Here is a 9685-nt window from a genome sequence, read left to right on the forward strand (position 1 = left end):
TCACATTTGATTATTCAATTTCTGTATTATTTTTACTACATGTTAAATTAACCTACTGTAACTGATTTTTTTGTTGTTGTTTTGTTTAATACAATTATGTATATTTGTTCTGTTGTATTTGTCATTTTTAGACTAAAGAACATCAGTACAGTGACAAGATCCTTGGATGTGCTAAAACAGTGGCCTTTATTTTTTAAAAGATCAGGTGAGTTTAACTGAATTTACTTGTGTTGTTCTACACTTAATTCTTACTGTTTCAACAATGTTTTTTTGTTTTTCATGGTCTCTGCTGAGTATTACAGAATCACACAAACTGATCCGAAGAGCACCTTTTTCTCTTAGTTAGATGAATACACATCTAGTTGTACAGAGCAAGTGGTGGAGCGTATGGAGATGAGATGAAGATCCTCCTAGACCAACTTGATCATCAAGTAATTATTTTGCATGTGATCATATCTCTCTGGTTAAAGGCTGAATGGTGCCATCTCTTTCTCAAGGTAAAAAAACTTGAAAAAGGTTCTCTTCTCTTCTCTTTGTATATAACTTGTTCCGTATTTGTTTTTCTGTCTTTCAGACACAATGTGCTTCCTCAAAAAATGTCTACAATTCATAAAGGTCTGCCTTTGTTTATGAGGGAAAAGTCTGGAAACATCCTGAAGACTTGCCTGGTAAGAAGATCATCAGCATATACACTCACACCTGATATACAGTGCTATGCATACGTTTAGACACCCATGCCAAAGTTGACTAAAAAGAGGAATAAAAAATCATCTTTTGGAAATTGAACTTAATGCCTTAATTTAAAAAAATAGGAAAAATCCAGCCTTTAAGTACACCAATTTTCTTTGTGAATGAATAATGTATCGTAAATAAATAAATGTTCTTCCTTAAAATACAGGGTGCATAAGTTTGGACACCCCTATGTTAAATTCCCATAGAGGCAGGCAGATTTTTATTTTTAAAGGCCAGTTACTTCATGGATCCAGGATACTATACCTAGAGATTGGCATGGTTTTATTTAATTTAGCCTAATAGCTGGTTTGATTTGCATTGAGAGATGATCTTATGGAAAGTACTCCATGCCAATCTCTATAGAAGGCTATGTGATGATGTGGGGCTATTTTAATTCCAAAGGCCAAGGGAACTTTATCAGGATGCATAGTATCCTGGATCCATGAAGTAACTGGCTTTTAAAAATAAAAATCTGCCTGCCTCTATGGGAATTTAACATAGGGGTGTCCAAACTTATGCACCCTGTATTTTAAGGAAGAACATTTATTTATTTACGATACATTATTCATTCACAAAGAAAATTGGTGTCCTTAAAGGTTGGATTTTTCCTATTTTTTTTAATTAAGGCATTAAGTTCAATTTCCAAAAGATGATTTTTTATTCCTCTTTTTAGTCAACTTTAGCATGGGTGTCTAAACGTATGCAGTCTAAACACTGTCCGGAGACATTCCCTCTGATATCTAACCTGTTAAAACAATACAGTGCACAATCATAAGGTTAAACAGTAATGTAGCAATAGCAGAGTAAATAAAATTTATATAATATAAAAGAATATGAATATAGGAGATATAAACAAGAAAAGGCAGCATGAAAGTAATCCATGTGACTCTAGTGATTTAAACCAATCTTCACTGATGCAATATGACCAGTTTTGGGTGATGAACAGAATGTGTGCCTTAAAACATGTACGATTTGGGTTACCTAAAATAAAAAGCATTAAATCAGAATGGCCGTGGATTCTGCTGTGGACGAGTGCCACAGGCAATCACATCAATGCTGATATGGCATTGTTTGGAGTTGGGAAATGTTTTCCGTTTATCAGTTTTATATGGCTGAATTTGAACATGCTTAAAAACATGACCACCTTTACTTTTCAAGTGAAGTTACATGAGCAGACCTTTAGGAACACTCTGTGGTCTAACATAATGCAAAAAAAAAAAAAAAGACCCTAATTTTATGCTGTTTTTTACTGCAGGACGCAGAGCCAGAAGACATTCACAAGGGGAGAAGATGAGGATCTTAACTATCGTTGAAGATGATGTTGCCACTATCCACTCAAACCCAAATATAAGGTGCCTCTCTGTAGTACTATAAGAGCAGATTGGGCCAGATAATGTGCAAGACCTTTGCCACAGTTGTTACTCTCCTCTTTGGCTTGATTTATGCCCCAAATGTGAACTATCCTAAAGTATTAAAATACACCAGTAGTAACTGGTTAAGAAAAAAAAAATTATTTATCTTGACCTAAAATGCTCTGCAAGGCTGATTTTTTTGCATAGTCCTTCAAAAGATTGTCCAAGTAGCTGCAATCCATATGGATAATTGTAAGGTTGAGCATCAATTTATTCCAGTTTGTACTCTAATTTTGTGCATAGTCTATTTTTTGTTTTTTAAATAAATCTTGAAGAGTGGAATAGAACTTCATCACCTTATAATATGTGTACCTAATGCAAATATAAAATGTGCTGTTTTGCAGAATGCAGAATATTTGTCAATAAATAAGTTCTGTAATGATAGCAATGTCTTTTGTATTGTGTTGTATTTACAGTATGGTTTACTCCCTGCATTTGGATTCTTAATGTGAAGGCTATACAAGTATCTGGGTGAGATATTTGAAAAAGTTGAATCAACTTAAAAAAGTAAAAAAGTTGAATCAACATAAAAAAGTAAAAAATTGAATCAACTTAAAAAAGTAAAGCAACCAGCTGCAAAGCTTTTTTGAGTTTACTGAACTTCAGGACCTCTGTAGTTGTGCTTACTCGTTTCTTTGAGTTGGACTGGTAGTTGGATGAACTTCGACCACTGAAGTTGAGTAAACTCAAAAATGCTTTGCAGCTGGTTGCTTTACTTTTTTAAGTTTACTCAACTTTTTATTTTTTACAGTGTATAAGACCTAAACTCATTAAGAAGTTGTCTCTCATTTACAACTCTTCTCATTTATAACTCATTTATAAGTAAAGTAATATATTACAAGTAACATGCATTACATAATACAAGTCACATACAATATAATCACATTACATTCTAATAATACCAAATACATTTAATTACAGTAAAAAAAAAAAAATTCACTGCAGATTAAGTATTTTCGAAAACAATAATCACAGTATAAGTATGAATTGTAGCTGAAATGTAGCCATTGATGCATGAGGTCCACTATAGTGGACAGATGATTAATCAGATTTCTCTCCCAATCTATAAAACTCCAACTCGTCAATTAATGTTAGAGGCTGAAAATGTAAGTTTTAGGGTTAGGGTTAGGGAATATTTTTGCCTTCGCTCTACAGATCGGTGCTTTCGGTATGTCCTTAGCACCAAGTGTCATCCCAAAATTCCACTGTCCGCGAAACCACTATTTTGCACAGTGTAACAAATGCTTCGTGGGATCTCCATATCTCAGCTCAGGAGAGGTGTAGAGAACAAGGAGTTGCACTCCTCTCTATGCCTCATCACCCTCAATCCGAATCCAGAGTTTCAAGAAGATCCGAGAAACTTTATTTTTCGACCCAAAAAAAAACGACAGGGCCTTATAGTTTTTTTGGGTCGAAAAATAAAGTTTCTCGGATCTTCTTGAAACCTTGGATTCTGATAGAGGGCGATGAGGCGTAGAGAGGAGTGCAAGTCCTGCCTCTCTACACCTCTCCTGAGCTGAGATATGGAGATCCCTTTTTAAATATGTACAAATAACTTTTTAACGTATGCTTTTCTGGTAACAGGGCTGACACAATGAGCATGTCTCTGTCTTTCAGATATTACATAAACTCAAAGAAAAGAAGCGAACACTTGTCTTCTACCATCAAAGGCAGATGATGCAAGCAGAAGTAGAAAAATCATACTGAGGGACATGCCATTTTCAACATTTCTGCAAGATGCTTTGCACAAAAATGTGATTAAAATCCTTTAAAAACAAAAGAAACAGAAATTAATTTATTATTATATTATTATATTATGGAAACTAAATTATAAAATATTTTATTTGTTTTATGGTTTATTAAGATTTACAGAGCTTTTTTTCCCCTAAGAGACACAAAATGGCATGTTTACATATAATGACCCAACTGTGATAGGACTCATTAGATATTGCTTGATGCTGCAATATTTGTTTTACCTACAAGAGTCTCCTAGGACAGAAGGAATGGGTGGATATTCCAGAGCAACTTGGCATTTCTGACTAACCATTTGCCATCTTGGTTTGGAGGAAAAAAAAAAATTGAAACACAACGGCTTGCCACTTGGTTTAAATTTATATAGGATGATGCACCAGGGTGGGTCCACTGAAGAGGATGATGTGCAACTATGCCATCAAAACCCGTGCAAATTTAAGATTTTTTTTTATAGCTGTCCACTGTAGTGACCACTATGCATGAAAGGGTTAATCCATATAAAACAGCGATTAATCTTGCAAAGTACGTTTTGGTGTTACTGCTATCATTACGTTAGTAATTCATTAAGTTAACTATAAAGTGTCGCTATGTTGTGAGAAGGTATTCCTTTGCAGAGATCCCAACCCTAACTAAGCATTTAACAAACAGAAAAAAGTTGTGACATCTCATTGCCAGATGTTCTCCAGTCCTGAAAGTAAAACAAAAACACAAACAATCTGTATTTAAAAGATCTTTTAGAAAGTCATGGTCTCTTTTGAGCCTTTGTCAGTGATACTTTGAAATACTTCCCATTCCATACATGAAAAAAATACATGCCATGTTGGTGTTATCATTATATATATATATATATATATATATATATATATATATATATATATATATAAATATTCTTACATAGGCTATATAAAATAAAATGACACAACCCTGTCTCTTTTTGTTAAATTTCAGTTTTATTGATCAATAATAGCAATTATGAAAGTATAAGTAGCCATACAAGTCAAGAAATAAAGTAATTAAACGATTCAGTCAAACATAAGTCAGCAGGCTACAACGTTAAAGATAAATAGCCTAAATAATTTAACGTTATATAAAGTTATGAAACTAAAACTTTGCCCTCAGCCAAAACGATTTGCCAGGGAACAAATTATAGATTAATGATATCAAAGATCGTCCCACAAGACGAATTATATCTCATGTTTAACCACTCCACTAGACTAGAGAGCAGCAGCAGCTCTAGCCGAGGTAAGGCTGTTCTCGGCGGGGTACATGAGCGCTGAGCGCCCGCTGATCGCTGGATCTCACATCTCCGAAAACGTCAGATCAAATTTTTAAATAGGCGCTATCTGTATAAACAAACAACATATTTGAGATTGAAACAACTACATTATCGACTGAAAAACTCTTAAAACTACATTTCGTGACACATTAACAGTAGTATTTTTAAATTTCGCGGTCTTTCTCCTGCTATTGACGCAACTTGAGATTTTAAATATTAGCTATAGAATATACACAATTTACATGTACAATATAAAATTTAATTTAATATACCTTGCATATAGCGTCTCTCTGAAGACCAGCGGGATTTAGCATTCATAAAGCTACCACATAATAACACTAAAACAGCTCACGTTAGCTACAAGTTATCGCGAGAACAGATTTAGATCAGGCATACTACTGGCATACTAATGGGGTCCTTCGCCCGGACCCAATACACCGAGTAACCATATTATTCGCCACAATGGCATCCTCAACACCCCTCCCTGCTATATACGCAGACTGGAGAGGATCTAAATTGTCTTCTACATGCTTCAATATCTCCTCTCTCACGATTTTCTCAAATGTTTTCATCACCAGAGAGGTGAGGGCTACCGGTCTAAAATCATTTAACTCCTACATTTCGCTACAGGAACAATTGTGGCATGTTTCCAGATTTGTGGGACGATTTGCATTTTAAGAGACATATTAAAAATCTGTGTAAATATGCCACTTAACTGTAAATTACACGCTCTCAACACCTTACCACTAATATTACTGTCATAGATCGCACCTCTGTGGCTCTCTCCGCTCATCAAAGAACACCTTTACCGGAGTATTGAACTTCATTTCCCATAAGCCCCGTACCTAGGTCTAATCACCCGCACAGGTGTTCCCACTTCTCTCCTCTATATAAACTGCCTTCTGACTCTCACACATTGCAAAGTCTTGTTCTGCCCCGGCTAAAATTACCAAGCATTTATTCTCTGTTATTGATTCCCCGTTTTCTGACCTGTGACTGTTTACTGACTCCCATTTCTTCGTCTGCTGCCTGCCCTGACCTCTGCCTGGTATCGTTTATGACCTTGGATTTCCTTCGACATTGTCTATGCTGTTTTCTGATTACTGCCTGTTTGACTATTCTTAATAAACATACCGCAAATGGATCCGAACGTCTCTGACTCTGCATCACAATTATCTGGTCCTGGGCTTTTTTTTACTTTTATCCTTTTAAAAAACCTAGCCACCGTGGGAGCATCGATATTAAACACCATATTACCTTGCCGAGAATCATACTTCACACTATCATCATCCGCATTAAATCTTAAATAAAATTTGTTAAGTTCATTCGCTAAACACACATTAGATGTACGCCCATTTAAAGATATCATAGTTCTATTACTTTCCTGTAAACCTGTCATTAATTTCATTCCATCCCAGACGGCCTTTTGATCAGCATTTAAGAATATTTTTTAAATTTTTTCTTTGTAATTATGTTTTGCCTTCACAATAGCTGCTCTTACTTCCTTCCTAATACTAGAATAAGCAACTTTATCACCACTTTTAAAAACAACACTTTTTTTCTTAAGAAGATTTTTCAATTCTGCATTAAACCAGGGCTTATTATTTGAATGCCAGTTAATAACTTTAGTATCAATCAGATTATCAACACAGAATGAAATATAACTACACACCACATCAGTCCACTCATTTATATTGTCCAACGATGCTTGAAAAACAGACCAATCCGTACACTCAAAGCAACCCTGTAGGGCCAAAATACCATCCTCATTCCATACCTGGGCCATCCATGATTCAGTGCCTCTCCTTTGCAGCACAGTCCTGTATGTTGGGAACAGGTGCACCACACTGTGGTCAGAGGAGCCCAATGGGGGCCCAGCAACGGATCTGTATGCCCCACGTATAGATCCATAACATAAGTCAAGAGTCTTATTTCCTCCAGTGTGACAAGTGATGTACTGATGAAAATGGCTAAGTGTTTTGTTGCAGTTAATGCAGTTAAAATCACCCATAACAAGTCATGGGGCATCAGGTGAGATGGTCTGAAGTCTTTGTAACACGGAGAACAACACCTCATTTGCATTTTTAGTATTAGCCTTAGGGTGAATATACACGACAGACAGAAATACTTGAGGAAATTCCCTTGGCAAGTAGTATGGTCTCACCGAAATTGTCAATAGCTCAATGTCCGGTAGGCAAATTTTCTCCCGTACCGTCACATTATTACACCATCTTGGGTTAATCTTTGGGTTTGTCATTAAAAAAGTAAAACTCAGTGAGTGAAGGTTAGCCCACCAATACTGTTCACTTGAAGGAGTCAATGAAAAGGAGTGAGTGAATTCGGACAGGCGTTGAGCGTACATCAGTTGGACACTCATTATTGCAGTGCAATGTCGGATTGAATAAGTGCACTCAATAATGTCCACTACGGTTTCGACACCACTACAAATGGCTGTCCCCTCAAATAACACCCTATTTTGAGGGTTAAAGGGCGCTTTTGGATTCAGCCTGGGGTTTAAATAGACAGACTAACGAGGTAACAAGGTGATTAGTGGATAAGAAACCAAGCAGTGATTAGGGAAGAAACATGACAGGAGGCGAACACTAGGAAGACAACAAGTCAGATCACCCTCATTGTAAACATTTCTCTTTGTGAGCTTTGGTTAGAGGCGGCTGAAATGCATCTTTACGCACAACTGCCAGCCTGCGTGAAGAGGTTCTTGAGACTCCAGAGACACCAGCAGCTTCTAATACCTGTTTGTTGCTCAACAGTGGCTTTTTTATAGCTGTCCTATTAATACCATTTTGTTTTTTTGACAGAAACTTTCCTTAATAAGCCTTTATCTGACAGAGTTCTCCTGTGCTGTAAATTACCCACAAATATTATGAGTTCAATAATCTCTATTCAGTTTTCACACAATATTAGTTTTGTGTTATTTTTGCATAATATTGCACCATTTCTGTCAGGTCCATTAAGTCAAGAACACAGACAATAAAAATAATTAAAGAATTTATATTGAATAGATTGCAAACAGGTTGATGTTCCTGAATTGAATTTGGCGGTATGGCTCTGTTCAGGGAGTCCTCTGACCTTTCATGAGCACCATGAAATAGCAGAGAGTCAGAGGACAGCAGCAGCAGCAGCATTAGGGAACGCTCACACAGTTTAGGACTGTGAGAGCTAAAATATCCCCCCTGTGAACAGAGCAGGCAACATGACATAAAGCAAATACCATGTTATGCATAAGGAGGAGCTGGGGAGGTGGTGGGCAGCAGAAGTGAGCAGCAAGTATGTATGAGCAACTGAATGTGCTTTAAATAGGGCGCCTTGTTTGAGCTTTGGCCATTGAGCAGCGAGGGGAGTTAACGAGCTAATGCAGCTCAGCTGGAGCAGATCAGCTGACGGGACAGTGTTGTTAGCAAACAGCATTAGCAGCGTCTTGACTACCTGGCCTGCCAGAACTGACGCTGACGCTCAATTTCTGTCAGGTCCATTAAGTCAAGAACACAGACAATAAAAATAATTAAAGAATTTATATTGAATAGATTGCAAACAGGTTGATGTTCCTGAATTGAATTTGGCGGTATGGCTCTGTTCAGGGAGTCCTCTGACCTTTCATGAGCACCATGAAATAGCAGAGAGTCAGAGGACAGCAGCAGCAGCAGCATTAGGGAACGCTCACACAGTTTAGGACTGTGAGAGCTAAAATATCCCCCCAAACAAAACCACACCTGGCAATCCTCTGAGATACAGAGGATGATTTTATTTTAACAATTTATATGCTTAGTAATCTACAAATATACACGGATAATTTGCTATATGTTATAATCAGATGAGTCCTGACCACCCATGAGTTAGCAGAATCAGGGGACAGCAGCAGCAGTATGTTCTGATCAGATGAGTCCCCTGACCATCATGAATTAGCAGAGTCAGGGGACAGCACAGTATGAGGAGATAGCAGCCGCATATAGGGACAGCATTATCAGCATGAGGGGATGCAGCAGCAGCATAAGGGCTCTCACATTATTTTGACTAGATGAGCTATTCCCCCCAAAACAGAAATTGAGTGTCTCGAACGGTGTCGTCTGAGCCACCCTAATTTAGCAATTATATTATGGTAAAAATTATTAATTAATTACTGAAATGACTATTCAAGACCACAATAGCTAAAACATGCTGTTACCTAGAATTATCTGTCTTTGAACTGTTTTGACAGTCTACAGTGTAAGCGCTATGAAGAGATGACTAAGCCACCTTCTGAGAAACAAGCTAGATGAAGGAATTAAACAGCTTTTTACCAGCGTACAGATCAGCAGAAGCGAGCAGCAAGTATGTATGAGCAACTGAATGTGCTTTAAATAGGGCGCCTTGTTTGAGCTTTGGCCATTGAGCAGCGAGGGGAGTTAACAAGCTAATGCAGCTCAGCTGGAGCAGATCAGCTGACGGGACAGTGTTGTTAGCAAACAGCATTAGCAGCGTCTTGACTACCTGGCCTGCCAGAACTGACGCTGAC

The sequence above is a fragment of the Abramis brama genome (genome assembly GCF_963993115.1).
Source record: "Abramis brama genome assembly, chromosome: 3".
Classification (NCBI taxonomy): domain Eukaryota; kingdom Metazoa; phylum Chordata; class Actinopteri; order Cypriniformes; family Leuciscidae; genus Abramis; species Abramis brama.